Source organism: Scyliorhinus canicula, chromosome 9 (assembly GCF_902713615.1).
Source record: "Scyliorhinus canicula chromosome 9, sScyCan1.1, whole genome shotgun sequence".
Classification (NCBI taxonomy): Eukaryota; Metazoa; Chordata; class Chondrichthyes; order Carcharhiniformes; family Scyliorhinidae; genus Scyliorhinus; species Scyliorhinus canicula.
Genome location: NC_052154.1, coordinates 146,954,111 through 146,968,721, shown reverse-complemented (window position 1 = coordinate 146,968,721; position 14,611 = coordinate 146,954,111).

Sequence of the window (14,611 nt, the reverse complement as noted above, 5' to 3'; positions counted from 1 at the left end):
TAATCATCAACAAGTTCCATGGCTTGCCTCACAGTTTAAAATCTTTGTTCCTCCACATGAGTTCTTATCACTTACAGTAATTAATCTTTGAATTCTTCCAACAGAATTACTTCTCCAGGGGAGCCTCATAGATTCCTTCTATTTTAATGATCTCAATTACCTATCAAAATTCCTTTGTTTAACTCTTTCAAATTCAATATAAATCTGTCCAGAAGTAGCTGGGGGTGGCCAGGAGGTGGGCTGTGGGGTCAGGGTGGATGGGCATGGAAACACCAATGCCTCAGCCAGCAAGGCTGCCATGCTGCTGCGCACACTGCAAACAGCCCATTGTGAACTTAGGACCACATGTTGTATAGGGGTTCCCCCAGGCCAACTCCCTGAGTGCCCTCTGGCCCCAGCTGACTCATCATCAGTATGGGCGCGCTCCAGCACAGCCAGTACCACCTTGTTGGCTGGGATGAGTGTGTATGGGATTGTAATGTGTATGTGTGGCTGCGGCTTGTCAGCCTGCTGAATGTCAATCATGGACCTGGCGAATCCTGCACTATTTTCCAATGGAATCGATTGTGTTCCACATGGCACCGGTGCTAGCCCCTCCACAGTCACTGAATCATCCACGTTTGCCGCCAGTTTTGCTATCGTGAAATTCCACTAATTCTGCTCCGGCAGTCAACATAATCTCAGAAATGGAGAATCCCGCCATTTCTTAGTTGTATACATTTTCTATTTGGTATACGATGAAAAGAGCTATGGAAACCAGGGAGAAACAGTTCAGTCGTTTTGTAATTAATTAATAATAAGTATTTAGTAACTGAAAAGAAGAAAGCATGTTAAGGAAGACTACGGACAGGATTCTCCGTTGCCCGACGCCGATATCGTAATCGGCAATCAGGCTGAGAATCCCTTCCGACGCCCAAATCGGTGGCTGCGCCGGTTTGACGCCTGTTTCCGTGTTTCCACCCCCTCCAAAATGATGCATCACTTCGCGCGTCACACGTCGCTGGAACACCGTTGCCACGTGATTGGATGGGTCGAGTTCCCAACCATGCCGTTGATGTGAGTCTGAGCGATCGGGAACGGGCGTGGTGACCGCAGATTGTGTCCAGCGCCGCCACAGTCAGCCGGGAGCTGTGCTGCTGGCTGAGGGGGCTTCCATGGGGGCTGGGGGGACTGGTGGGGGGGTGGCCTGTGGGTGGCCAGGTGTTGTCCTGTGGACTGCATTTGGCAGGTCGGATCCGCACACGGCCAGCGCCATGTTGTACGGCGCGACCTCTGCAAGTCGTCACCGTGCGCATGCACAGCGACAGACCCAGCAATTCTCCGGCCATTTGTGGAACGGGAGCCGGGGGTTTTACTCAGCACCGATTTGAGGGTTCAGTGCCAATTTTGGCATCTTAAAATGCCACAGTTTCCATGCTGGCATCAGCATTTAGCCGCACAAATGGAGAATTCAGCCCTAGACTACCAATACACTCACCAACATTGATGGCTATTGTAGCCATCTGGGATGGCCACTTTCAGTATACAAAATGGACACTCGCAGAGCCTATAGGGAAATATGGACAATACAAAGCAACAAGCAGACACAGAGCCTGAATGTATATTTGGAAGGCAGCCAGCAGACGGAATCAAAACTCTGGGTCGATTTACATATTGAAGGCCCATCTCCAGGAAACAAAGGATCAATGCTCAGGTAGCTGATACTGTTCCAGACAGACCGGCGCCACTACCCCAACCAGAAGACACAAACAAACCAAGACCAACGGCCACCTAGGACACGCCCAGCCATCAAGGCACCCACCCCTTTATTGGTTTAGATCAATGACAATGATCAAGAAGCTGCCCAATTAATTGGGACCAAGTTTAAGGCCCGCCTAAAAGCGCGCGAAGCCCCTCCAAGTATAAGAAGGAACCCCCACTAAAGGTTCAGCTTCTTGGATTTGGCTCTCAAGTGGAAAGACCCTTCCACCAGCACCACCAGAAGCAGTAAGTTCAAGTTCAACGCTCGCCACCAGATGGATGACCTTAGCTGGACTCCTGTTACCTCTTCGAACCCAATAGCCTCAGATCCGAACAATGGCCATTGTTCATCTGACCTAAGTGGGCACCCGAAGTTAAGTATAGGTGTTAGTGATAGATATAGTTTAGCCTGTAGTGTTATTGTGCATGAGTAGATCTTACTGTGTGTAAATAAAGTAGTATTGACTTTGAACTAACTAACTGGTGTATTGGCTCTTTGATCAGTATTCGGGTTGAACTTTGTGGTGGTATCAAGAGATACCTGGTGACTCTGAAAGTATACACGTAATTAGGATTAAGAAAGGCAACCTTATTAACTGCCATATTTATAGCAAGTAAACGGAGTAACACTATATGCTCAAAGTATTGTATGAAGTTACCCCTTTTCTCCGAACTACCTACCCCTTTTCTCCGAACTACCTACATTTCTTGAACCCAATTACCATGTATTTACATGTAATTAGTGGGCCTCCCGAGTGTATCATCCTCCATATAGAGAATTCCAGCCCCCTCCACCCACCCACTCCACCAGAATGATGTCATGTTGGCAGGGCTTACAACAGGTCTCAACAAACAGGGACCTGGTGAACAGGACCCTCTGGGGGCGCGTAGGACTGGCCCCCAGGGGGGGAGAAGGTCATGCCCAGGTACTCATTTACTGCTTGGAGGCCTGCGCCCGGGTGCTGCTGTGGGGTGGGGGAGATGGATTCCATTGGGAATGTTTGGAGTGGGGGACTTTCTCTGGGCAGGGGTGTCTTGTGCTTGTGGGGTGGGGGATTCCCTGTGTTAGGAGGGGAGAGTTCTCTGTGGGGGGGTTGATGGGTTCCTTGATGGGGTGGGGGTAGTATGGGGTGCATGTCCATAGGAGGATTGCTTTTTTGATTGTGATTTTTTTTCAAAGGGTGCCCCGATCTCTCAAGAGCTGAGGTTTCTTGGGACGGGAGGGCTTTGAATGAGCCGACCCTATCAGCCTGATATCATGGGTCGCACCTCTTCCATTTTGTTTCTCTAAGTGTTCAAAAATATGGCGGGGGAACCCGGAAAGGCAGCTGGCGGCCTGCCCTCCGCTTTTCCCACTGGAGACAACACTCAGACGAAAACTCAAAAGGTTCTGCCCAGAGTCTTGCGACTTGGTGGTTAATCCTTAACTCAAACAGATTTTGGAAAAAATAAGACAAAGGAAGGTGAGCCGTGATGCAGAAACCAACTGAACTGTTTGGCAGCTGATCTTCCTGTTCCGGGGATTACCGGCATGCTTGGAAAAATGCATTTTTATCGCACTGCTAATATCTCCCATCTAGCTTCACAGGAGGGTTTTCAACCAAACTTTAACATGAAACCACACTGGGGATATTAGGCCAGGTAACCAAAATGCTTGGTCCAAGAAGTAGGTTTTGAAGAATACCTAGAGGAAAAAAGTGAGGTAACGCTAAAGAAGGTAATTCCAGAACATAGTTCCCAGGGGGATGAAAACATGGCTGCCAATGGTGGAATGATGAAATGTGTGGACGTGCAAGAGGCTAGGATTGGAGACGCTCCAATTTTGTTTGGAGAGCTACAGACCTGGAGGAGAATACAGGATTAGGAATGAGTGGGGTCAAGGAGGGATTTGAGTTTGGATTTTGGTAACAGAGTTTTGGATGAGCTCAGGTTTCCAGAGAATACAAGGTGGGAGTCTGCCTGGGACAGCATTGGAATAGTTGAGGTTAGGGGCAGAGATGAGCTTTCAGCAGCAGCTCATTTCAGCTGGGGCAGAGATGAGCAATGTGATAATGTTGGAACTAGGCCGTCTTGCATGGTGACAGAAATGTATCACCGTTCCTTCACTGTGGCTGGGTTAAAATCTTGGGTCTAGGTCCCTATAATTACCGTGGGTATACCACTACCACGTGAACGGCAGCAGTTCAAGAATGTGGATCACCACTCACCGCCTTCTCGATGGCAATTAGGGATGGACAATAAATGCTGGCCTAGCTCGTGAAGCCCACATCCCTAGAATGAAGGATTGGATAGGGAGTTGGAAATTCAGCAAAATTGGCCTAGTCCGGCATGCTCCGCCCCCTTCAAAACGACACCATTGTGACGCATGCCGCATGCAGTCACAAGGCCACTGTGACGCGCGCCGCATGCAGTCACAAGGCCATTGTGACGCATGCCGCATGCAGTCACAAGGCCACTGTGACGCGCGCCGCATGCAGTCACAAGGCCATTGTGACGCGCGCCGCACGCAGTCACAAGGCCATTGTGACGCATGCCGCATGCAGTCACAAGGCCATTGTGACGCGCGCCGCAGGCATGTCACAAGGCCATTGTGACGCGCGTCGCACGCAGTCACAAGGCCATTGTGACGCATGCCGCATGCAGTCACAAGGCCATTGTGACGCGCGCCGCAGGCATGTCACAAGGCCATTGTGACGCGTGCCGCACGCAGTCACAAGGCCATTGGCACGTCATTGGCTGGTCCACCCATGATGCTCTGCTCCTAATGGGCTGAGTTCCTGATGTCGCGGGATACCTGTGGTCTCAGCCAGCGTGCCAGCTACTGACTGTGCCCAGTGCCGCCACTTTTGGCCGGGAACCGTGCTGCTGGTCAGGGGGGCTTCTGCTATGCTGGGGCACTAGTTGGGGGGGGGGGGGTGCCAGGGGGTTGGGCGTGGGATACGGTTGGCGGGTTAGGTTTTGCGCGCTGCCAGTGCCATGTTGTACGGCACGACTGGTGCATGTCATCAGCCTTGCGCATGCAATCCCTGGGATCTGCCCATTCTCCGGCTGTTTTTGGCGTGATCCCATGGGAGTTTCACTCGGCGTCAGTGCTAGCCCCTCACCGTTACTGGCATCGGTGAGGGGTTGCCGCCAGATTTCATGTTGTGAAAATGCGTTCATACTATGTGTGGTGATATAACCACTGTAGATATGTGTACTTGCAGTAGGGGGATGTATGGCTGTACCTGTAATACAGGTTCCTCCAGTAAGCCCCTGCAGGCTAGCTCCGCCCACAGGCAGCTTGTGTATAAATATGCATGTGAGTCACTGAGATCCTATTCTACAGCTGCCGCCGGAGGAATAGTATCACACAGCAATAAAGCCTCGATTGTACATGTCTCGAGTCTTTGTGTGCAATTGTTAGCGCCACAATTTATGGCTGTGTGATTTTCCTTACACCATGGACATCAGGATCAAGCCTGACCATCTGCAGCTGGATCCACAGTCGCCTCACGCTAGGAAAGACTTTGTTCACTGGCTTGCAGTCTTCGAGGCCTACATCTCTTCAGCGGACCCTCCCCCGACGGAGGCTCAAAAAAGACAACTCCTGTACTCAAGACTTAGCTCCAGTGTCTTTCCGCTAATTCGAGATGCGCCTGACTACGCCAGAGCTATGGAACTGCTCAAGGAGAACTATGCACAGTCGACGAACACCCTGTTTGCGAGGCATCAACTCTCTACTCCCGTCCAGCAGCCGGGTGAGTCGATTGAGGACTTCTGGAGGGCCCTTATACCTCTGGTACGAGACTGCGACTTCTGGGCCCTCACAGCCACAGAACACTCTGATTTAGTCATGCGCGATGCCTTTGTTACAGGCATTGCATCGGACCCCATCCGGCAACGACTGCTGGAAGGGGGCGCCCTCGACCTCGCGGCCACAAAGACTCTGGCGCTTTCAATGACGGCCGCCTCCCGTAGTGCGCGATCTTACTCCGCTAGCCACTTGGCCCACCCGTCCTACTCCTCGTGGACCTGGCAAACGCCCCTCCAGGCCCACCTGTCCTACCTCTCGTGGACCCCGCAACCAGCCACCCCAGCAGCCGCCCCCGCGCACTACGCCTGCGCTGCGCGCTGCATCGTGCTCCCTGGGGGTCCCCGCTGTTACTTCTGCGGTCAGCAGAAGCACCCTCGCCAACGCTGCCCGGCCCGCACCGCGACCTGCAAAGCTTGTGGCAAGAAAGGCCACTTTGCAGCGGTGTGTCAGTCCCGGACGGTTGCCGCTATCGCGCCCCTGTTCCCCCCCTCGCCTCAGTCGATCGCACAATGGGCCCTGCCATCCACTTCCCCCGACCCCACGTGCGATCAGTGGGCGCCGCTATCTTTTGCCGCCCCCGCCACGTGCGCTCCATGGGCGGCGCCATCTTCATCCCCCACCGCCATGTGCGTTCCATGGGCACTGCCATCTTGTCCCGACCCCACAACGTGCGCTCCATGGGTGCCGCCATCTTGTCTGCTGACACCTTCTCCCACACAGGTACTCCAGACGCCGCCATTTTGTCCTCCCGGGACGGGGCCACGGGATACGTGTCACTACCGCTACTCGTCGGACTCATCAGACTCGACTGTCAATCGCCCGCTATACGCCTCCGTTACGCACGACCAGTCGCATCCTCGCAACCTGGCACTCTTCCACAATGGTGCTGGTCAACGACCACGTGACCTTCTGTCTCATTGACTCCGGGAGCATCGAGAGCTTTGTCCACCCGGACACGGTAAGGTGCTATTCCCTTGTGGTCCATCCCGCCAACCGGCAGATCTCTCTCGCCTCCGGTTCCCACTCTGCCCCGATCCGGGGTTTCTGCCTGGTTAAACTTACTGTACAGGGCATGGAATTCAACCGTTTCCGTCTGTACATTCTCCCGAACCTCTGCGCGTCACTCTTACTCGGCCTGGATTTCCAATGCAATCTCCAGAGCCTCACCCTCAAATTCGGCGGACCCCTACCTCCCGTCACCGTTTGCGGCCTCGAGACACTCAAGGTCGAGCCTCCTTCCCTCTTTGCCAATCTGACCGCAGATTGCAAGCCCGTCGCCACCAGGAGCAGACGGTACAGCACCCAGGACAAGGCCTTCATCAGGTCCGAAGTCCAGCGGCTGCTTCGGGAGGGTATCATCGAGGCCAGCAACAGCCCTTGGAGAGCCCAGGTGGTAGTGGTTAAGACCGGGGAGAAGCACAGGATGGTCGTGGACTACAGCCAGAACCATCAACCGGTACACGCAGCTCAACGCGTACCCTCTCCCCCGCATATCTGATATGGTCAATCAGGTTGCACAGTACCGGGTCTTCTCTACTATTGACCTGAAATCCGCGTACCACCAGCTCCCCATCCGTAAATCGGACCGTCCCTACACTGCCTTCGAGGCAGACGGTCGTCTGTACCAATTTCGTAGGGTTCCCTTCGGCGTCACGAATGGAGTCTCAGTATTTCAACGAGAAATGGACCGAATGGTTGACCGGTACGGACTGCGGGCCACCTTCCCATACCTCGACAATGTCACCATCTGCGGCCATGACCAGCAGGACCATGATGCCAACCTTTCTAAATTCCTGCACACCGCATCTCTCCTTAATCTCACGTACAACAAGGAGAAGTGCGTGTTCCGCACAGACCACTTAGCCAGCCTCGGCTATGTAGTCCAAGACGGACTACTGGGGCCCGACCCCGACAGCATGCGCCCCCTAATGGAGCTCCCCCTCCCCCACTGCCCCAAGGCCCTCAAACGCTGCCTGGGGTTCTTTTCTTATTACGCCCAGTGGGTCCCACAATACGCGGACAAGGCCCGCCCACTTATCCAGTCCACACATTTTCCCCTCATGGTCGAGGCACAACAGGCCTTCGCCCGCATTCGATCTGACATAGCCAGGGCCGGGATGCACGCAGTAGATGAGACACTGCCTTTTCAAGTAGAAAGTGATGCTTCAGATGTCGCACTTGCCGCCACGCTGAATTAGGCAGGCAGACCCGTGGCATTCTTTTCACGCACCCTCCACGCCTCCGAAATTCGACATTCCTCTGTTGAAAAGGAGGCCCAGGCAATTGTTGAAGCTGTGCGGCACTGGAGGCATTACCTGGCCGGCAGGAGATTCACTCTCCTCACTGACCAACGGTCGGTAGCCTTCATGTTCTTTTTTTTAAAAATAATTTTTATTGAAAAATTTTGTATTTATATAACAACAACGAACCGCAATAAAATACCAACAATAACAATAATGATAACAGTCATAAACATTCGCCCATCCTCAATGATCAATAAAACATATTAACAACAACTGAAATTAACACAATGTTAAGTTAAATAACCATAGAAAAAATAGAAACAATAAAAAAGAACACCCCCCTTTCCCCCCCCCCCCTTCTCCCCCCCCCCCCCCCTCAGGGCAAATTTAACCCTCTCCAATTTTATAAATCCCGCCATGTCACTGATCCAGTTCTCCACACTTGGGGGCCTCACATCTTTCCACTGCATCAAGATTCTCCGTTGGGCTACTAGGTACGCAAAGGCCAGGACACCGGCCTCTTTCGCCTCCTGCACTCCCGGCTCCGCCGCAACTCCAAAAATCGCGAGTCCCCACCCTGGCTTGACCCTGGATCCAACCACCCTCGACACCGTCCCCGCCACCCCCTTCCAGAATTCTTCCAGTGCCGGGCATGCCCAGAACATATGGGCATGATTCGCTGGACTCCCCGAACATCTGGTGCACCTGTCCTCACCCCCAAAGAACCTACTCATCCTAGTCCCGGACATGTGGGCCGGTGCAGCACCTTGAATTGGATGAGACCAAACCTCGCACATGAAGAGGAAGAGTTGACTCTCTCCAAGGCATCCGCCCAAGTCCCGTCCTCTATCTGCTCCCCGAGTTCCCCCTCCCATTTAGCCTTCAGCTCCTCCACTGACGACTCCTCCACCTCCTGCATTACCTTATAAATGTCAGACACCTTCCCCTCTCCGACCCACACCCCCGAAAGCACTCTGTCCATCGCCCCCTGCGAGGGCAGCAAAGGGAATTCCTCTACCTGTCGCTTAGCAAACGCCTTTACCTGGAAGTATCTGAACATGTTTCCTTGGGGGAGCCCAAATTTATCCTCCAGTTCCTCCAGGCCCGCAAACCTCCCGCCAATAAACAGGTCGTTCAGTTTACTGATGCCCACCCTATGCCACACCCTAAATCCCCCATCTGTGTTCCCGGGATGAACCGATGATTTCCACCTCATGGAGCCTCCATCAAGCCCCCTGTTTCCCCCCTATGCCATCTCCACTGTCCCCAGATTCTTAGGGTCGCCGCCACCACCGGGCTCGTGGTATACCTCTTAGGAGAGAGCGGCAACGCGCTGTTACCAAGGCAACCAGGCTCGTACCTGTGCAAGAAGCCATCTCCATTCTTTTCCACGCCGCCCCCCCCCATCACCCATTTACGCACCATTGACATATTGGCTGCCCAATAGTACCCCAAAAGGTTGGGCAGCGCCATCCCGCCTCTATCCCTCCCTCGCTCCAGGAAAACCCTCTTCACTCTCGGAGTCCCATGTGCCCACACAAAGCTCAAAATACTGCTAGTCACCCTCCTAAAGAAGGACCTGGGGATGAAGATGGGCAGGCACTGAAAGAGGAGCAAGAACCTCAGAAGTACCATCATTTTGACGGACTGCACCCTCCCCGCAAACGACAATGGCAGCATGTTCCACCTCTTGAACTCCTCCTCCATCTGATCCACAAGCCTGGTGAAATTATGCTTGTGAGGAGTCCCCCAGTCCCTGGCCACCTGCACCCCCAGGTACCTAAATCTCTCCCCTGCCCTCCTAAGCGGGAGCCTACCAATTCCCGCCTCCTTGTCCCCAGGGTGCACCACAAACACCTCACTCTTGCCTAGATTTAGTTTATAGCCTGAAAAAGTCCCAAACTCAGCTAGCAGCTCCATCACCCCCGGCATCCCTCCCACCGGGTCCGCCACATACAGTAGCAGGTCATCGGCATACAACGACACCCTATGTTCCTCCCTACCCCGCACCAAACCCCTCCACCTCCCTGAATCCCTCAACGCCATCGCCAACGGTTCGATTGCCAATGCAAACAACAAGGGGGACAGGGGGCAACCCTGCCTGGTCCCATGGTAAAGCCGGAAGTACTCCGACCTCCTCCCATTCGTGGCCACGCACGCCATCGGGGCCTCATATAGCAGCCTCACCCATCTAATAAACCCTTCACCAAATCCAAACCTCCCCAACACCTCCCATAAGTACCCCCACTCCACTCTATCGATGGCCTTCTCCGCATCCAGTGCCACCACTATCTCAGCCTCCCCCTCAATCGCCGGCATCATGATGACATTCAACAACCTCCACACATTCGTGTTCAGCTGCCTTCCCTTAACAAAACCTGTCTGGTCCTCGTGTACAATCCCTGGCACACAGTCCTCTATCCTGGTGGCCAGGATCTTTGCCAGCACCTTGGCATCCACATTAAGGAGAGATGTGGGTCTGTATGAACCACACTGCTGGGGGTCCTTGTCCCTCTTTAAGATTAAAGAAATCAGCGCCCGCGGCATCGTCTTCCCACGCCTCATTAAGTGTCCGCATCAGCAAGGGGCCCACTAGGTCCACAAACTTTTTAAAAAACTCCACCGAGAACCCATCCGGCCCCGGCGCCTTCCCTGACTGCATCTGCCCGATCCCCTTAACCAGCTCTTCCAGCTCAATCGGAGCCCCCAACCCCTCCACCTGCTCTTCCTGCACCTTCGGGAAAGATAGCCCATCAAGAAAACTCTCCATTCCCCTCCTCTCCACCGTTAGCTCCGAACAGTACAGTTCCCCGTAAAAGTCCTTGAAGACCTCGTTCACCTCTGCCCCCTTCCGCACCACGTTTCCACGCTTATCTCTCACTCCAGCAATTTCCCTAGCCGCATCCCGCTTGCGGAGCTGATGAGCCAGCATCCTACTCGCCTTTTCACCATGTTCGTACACTGCCCCTTGTGCCTTCCTCTGCTGTGCCTCCGCCTTTCTAGTGGTCAACAAATCAAATTTAGCCTGTAGGCTGCGCCTCTCCCCCAACAATCCCTCCTCTGGTGCCTCGTACCTCCTATCTACCTCCAGCATCTTCCCCACCAGTATATCCCTCTTACTCCTCTCGCTCCTCTCCCTGTGTGCCCGGATGGATATCAGCTCCCCACGAATCACTGCCTTCAGGGCTTCCCAGACCATCCCCACCCGGACCTCCCCCATATCATTCACCTCGAGGTACCCCTCAATACTTGCCTGGACCCTCTTGCACACCTCCTCCTCCGCCAACAACCCGACATCCAACCGCCACAACGGGCGCTGGTCCCGCACCTCCCCCATCTCCAACTCCATCCAATGCGGAGCGTGGTCGGAGTTTGCAATGGCCGAATATTCGGCCTCCTCCACTCTCGGAATCAGTCCCCTACTCACCACGAAGAAGTCTATCCGAGAATAAACCCTATGTACATGGGAGAAGAAAGAGTACTCCCGTGCCCTCGGCCTCACAAATCTCCATGGGTCCACCCCTCCCATCTGGTCCATAAACCCCCTCAGCACCTTGGCCGCCGCTGGCCTCCTACCCGTCCTTGAACTGGACCGATCCAGTGAAGGATTGTGGTGAGATAACCACTGTAGTTATGTGTACTGCAGTAGGGGGATGTATGCCTGTACCTGTAATACAGGTTCCTCCGGTCAGCCCCTGCCGGCTAGCTCCGCCCACAGGGAGCTTATGTATAAATGTATGATAGTCTCTCGGCTTTGAGTATAATTGTTAGCGCCACAAGGATCCAACACCGTATTGAAGTCCCCCCCATAATCAGACCTCCCGCCTCTAAATCCGGAACCCGTCCCAGCATACACCTCATAAAGCCCGCATCATCCCAATTTGGGGCATACACACTAGCAAGTACCACCTTCTCTCCCTGTAGCCTGCCCCTAGCCATAACAAACCTACCCCCCTTATCCGCCACCACCTCAGATGCCTCAAACGACACATTTTTCCCCACCAGAATCGCCACTCCCCGGTTCTTCACATCCAACCCAGAGTGGAAAACCTGCCCCACCCACCCCTTCCTCAGGCGGACCTGGTCCGCCACCTTCAGGTGGGTCTCCTGAAGCATTGCCACATCTGCCTTTAGCACACTCAGATGAGCAAGTACCCTAGACCGCTTCACCGGCCCATTCAATCCTCTCGCATTCCAGGTGACCAACCGGATCAGAGGGCGTCCCGCCCCCCTCCCCCGTCGACTAGCCATAGCCCGTCGACTGACCTCCCCAGGCCAGCACCCCCCGCCCGACCCAGTCCCCACAGCGACAACACCTCACCTCTGTCCCCCCGGCCCACACCAGCTCCTTCCTGACCCTGCCAGCAGCAACCTGGAATTCCCCTTTCTCCCCCCCCCCCCCCCCCCTCCCTCCCCCCCAGGCTAGGAACCCTCCTAGCTACGAACCGTCCTCCATTGTACTTTCGTGGGTCAGCTAACTTCTGCTGACCCCGGAAACACCCGCCAAAAATCCGACCCCTCCCAAAGTGGGATCATCCCCCATCCTGTCCCTCCTCAAGGCACCGCTCCAGCGCGGGGAGGAACCAATTAAGGCCCCGCCCCCGTCATCATCTCCACCCCCCAGCCCAGCAACGCGGGAAACAAGAGGAAAGCCCGCGCTTTCGCACTGCCCCACCACACCCTCCCAAATACCAGCCCCACTCCATTCCCCCAACCCTATACAGAATACAACAAACCCCCCAACCCCCCCCCCACAAAATACAAAACTCAAACAATGCCCCCCAACAAAAAACAGAACAACACCCCAATAAATAACCATATCAAAATTACTAAAGTACAGAAAAAAAACACAGCAACAGCAGAAACCAGCAATAAAGCATTACAACCGACCCCGCAACCCCCAACCCCTAGTTCGAGTCCAGCTTCTCCGTCCGCACGAAGGCCCACGCCTCCTCCGGCGAATCAAAATAATAATGCCGGTCCAAATAAGTTACCCACAAGCGCGCAGGCTGCAACATTCCAAACCTTATCTTCTTCTTATAGAGCACCTCCTTCGTCCGATTAAACCCGGACCGCCGCTTAGCCACCTCCGCACTCCAATCCTGGTAGATCCGTACTACCCCATTCTCCCAATTGCTGCTCTTCACTTCTTGGCCCAGCGCAGCACACACTCCCGATCACTGAACCGGTGGAACCTCACCAGCACCGCACGCGGGGGTTCGTTCTCCTTAGGCCTCCTGGCCAGTACTCTGTGGGCTCCCTCCAGCTCCAGGGGCAGATGGAAAGATCCTGCCCCCACTAGCGAGTTCAGCATCGTGGCCACGTAGGTTGTCAGATCCGACCCCTCCGGCCTCTCCGCAAGGCCCAAGATCCTCAGATTCCTCCGCCTCATGCGGTGATCAACTCCTCGAAGCGGTCTTGACATTTCTTGTGGAGTGCCTTGTGCCCCTCCACCTTACTCACGAGGACCACGGCCTCCTCCTCTCGTTCAGTGGCCTGCGCCTGCAACGCCTGGATGGCAGCACACTGGGTTGTCTGAATCTCCGAGAGCTTTTTACTCATTTCCTGCAGAGAGCTCAGCACCTCAGCCTTAAAATCTGTAAAACAGCGCAGGAGAGCAGCTTGCTGCTCCTGCGCCCACAGCCTCCACTCCGCTGGTGCTCCGCCGGCCGCCATCTTGGAATCCTTCCCCTGTTTTTTCTGGGGAGCTGCTGCTGTTTTTTCCCCCTTTCCACTCCGAGTTCGAGTCACGAAATGTGGAGAAAGTCGATCAGCACACCTTCTCCCACCAGGAGACGTCGAAAAAATTTCCGTTTTGGGCTCTAAAAAGAGCCGGAAAGTCCATTTGAATCGGGAGCTCCCAAATGTGCGGCTTCCTATGTCATCGCCACCACCGGAAGTCGGTAACCTTCATGTTCAACAACACGCAGCGGGGCAAGATCAAGAATGACAAAATCTTGCGGTGGAGAATCGAGCTCTTCACCTTTAACTACGAGATCTTGTATCGCCCCGGCAAGCTCAACGAGCCCCAGACGCCCTCTCCCGAGGTACATGTGCCAGCGCACAAGTGAACCAGCTCCGTGCCTTGCACGAGAGCCTTTGCCATCCGGGGGTCACTCGCTTGTACCATCTAATCAAAGCCCGCAATCTGCCCTACTCCGTCGAGGAAGTACGGACAGTCACCAGAGACTGCCAGGTCTGTGCCGAGTGCAAGCCGCACTTCTACCGGCCAGATTGCGCGCGCCTGGTGAAAGCGTCCCGCCCTTTGAACGCCTCAGCGTGGATTTCAAAGGGCCCCTCCCCTCCACCCACCACAACACCTACATCCTTAGTGTGGTCGATGAATTTTCTAGATTCCCCTTCGCCATCCCATGCCCGGATATGACGTCTGCCACCGTCATCAAGGCCCTGGATTCCATTTTCGCTCTGTTCGGTTTCCCCGACTATATCCACAGTGACAGGGGATCCTCATTCATGAGCGATGAGCTGCGTCAGTTCCTGCTCAGCAGGGGTATCGCCTCCAGCAGGACGACCAGCTACAGCCCCCGGGGAAACGGGCAGGTAGAGAGGGAGAATGGGACGGTATGGAGGGCCATCCAGCTGGCCCTATGGTCCAGGAACCTCCCAGCCGCTCGCTGGCAGCAGGTCCTCCCTGACGCACTCCATTCCATTCGGTCACTACTGTGCACCGCAACTAACAGTACACCCCATGAAAGTGTTTTTATCTTCCCTCGGAAGTCTACATCTGGGGTGTCGCTCCCGACCTGGCTCACGACTCCAGGCCCAGTCCTTCTCCGTCGGCATGTCCGGCACCACAAGGCGGAACCCCTGG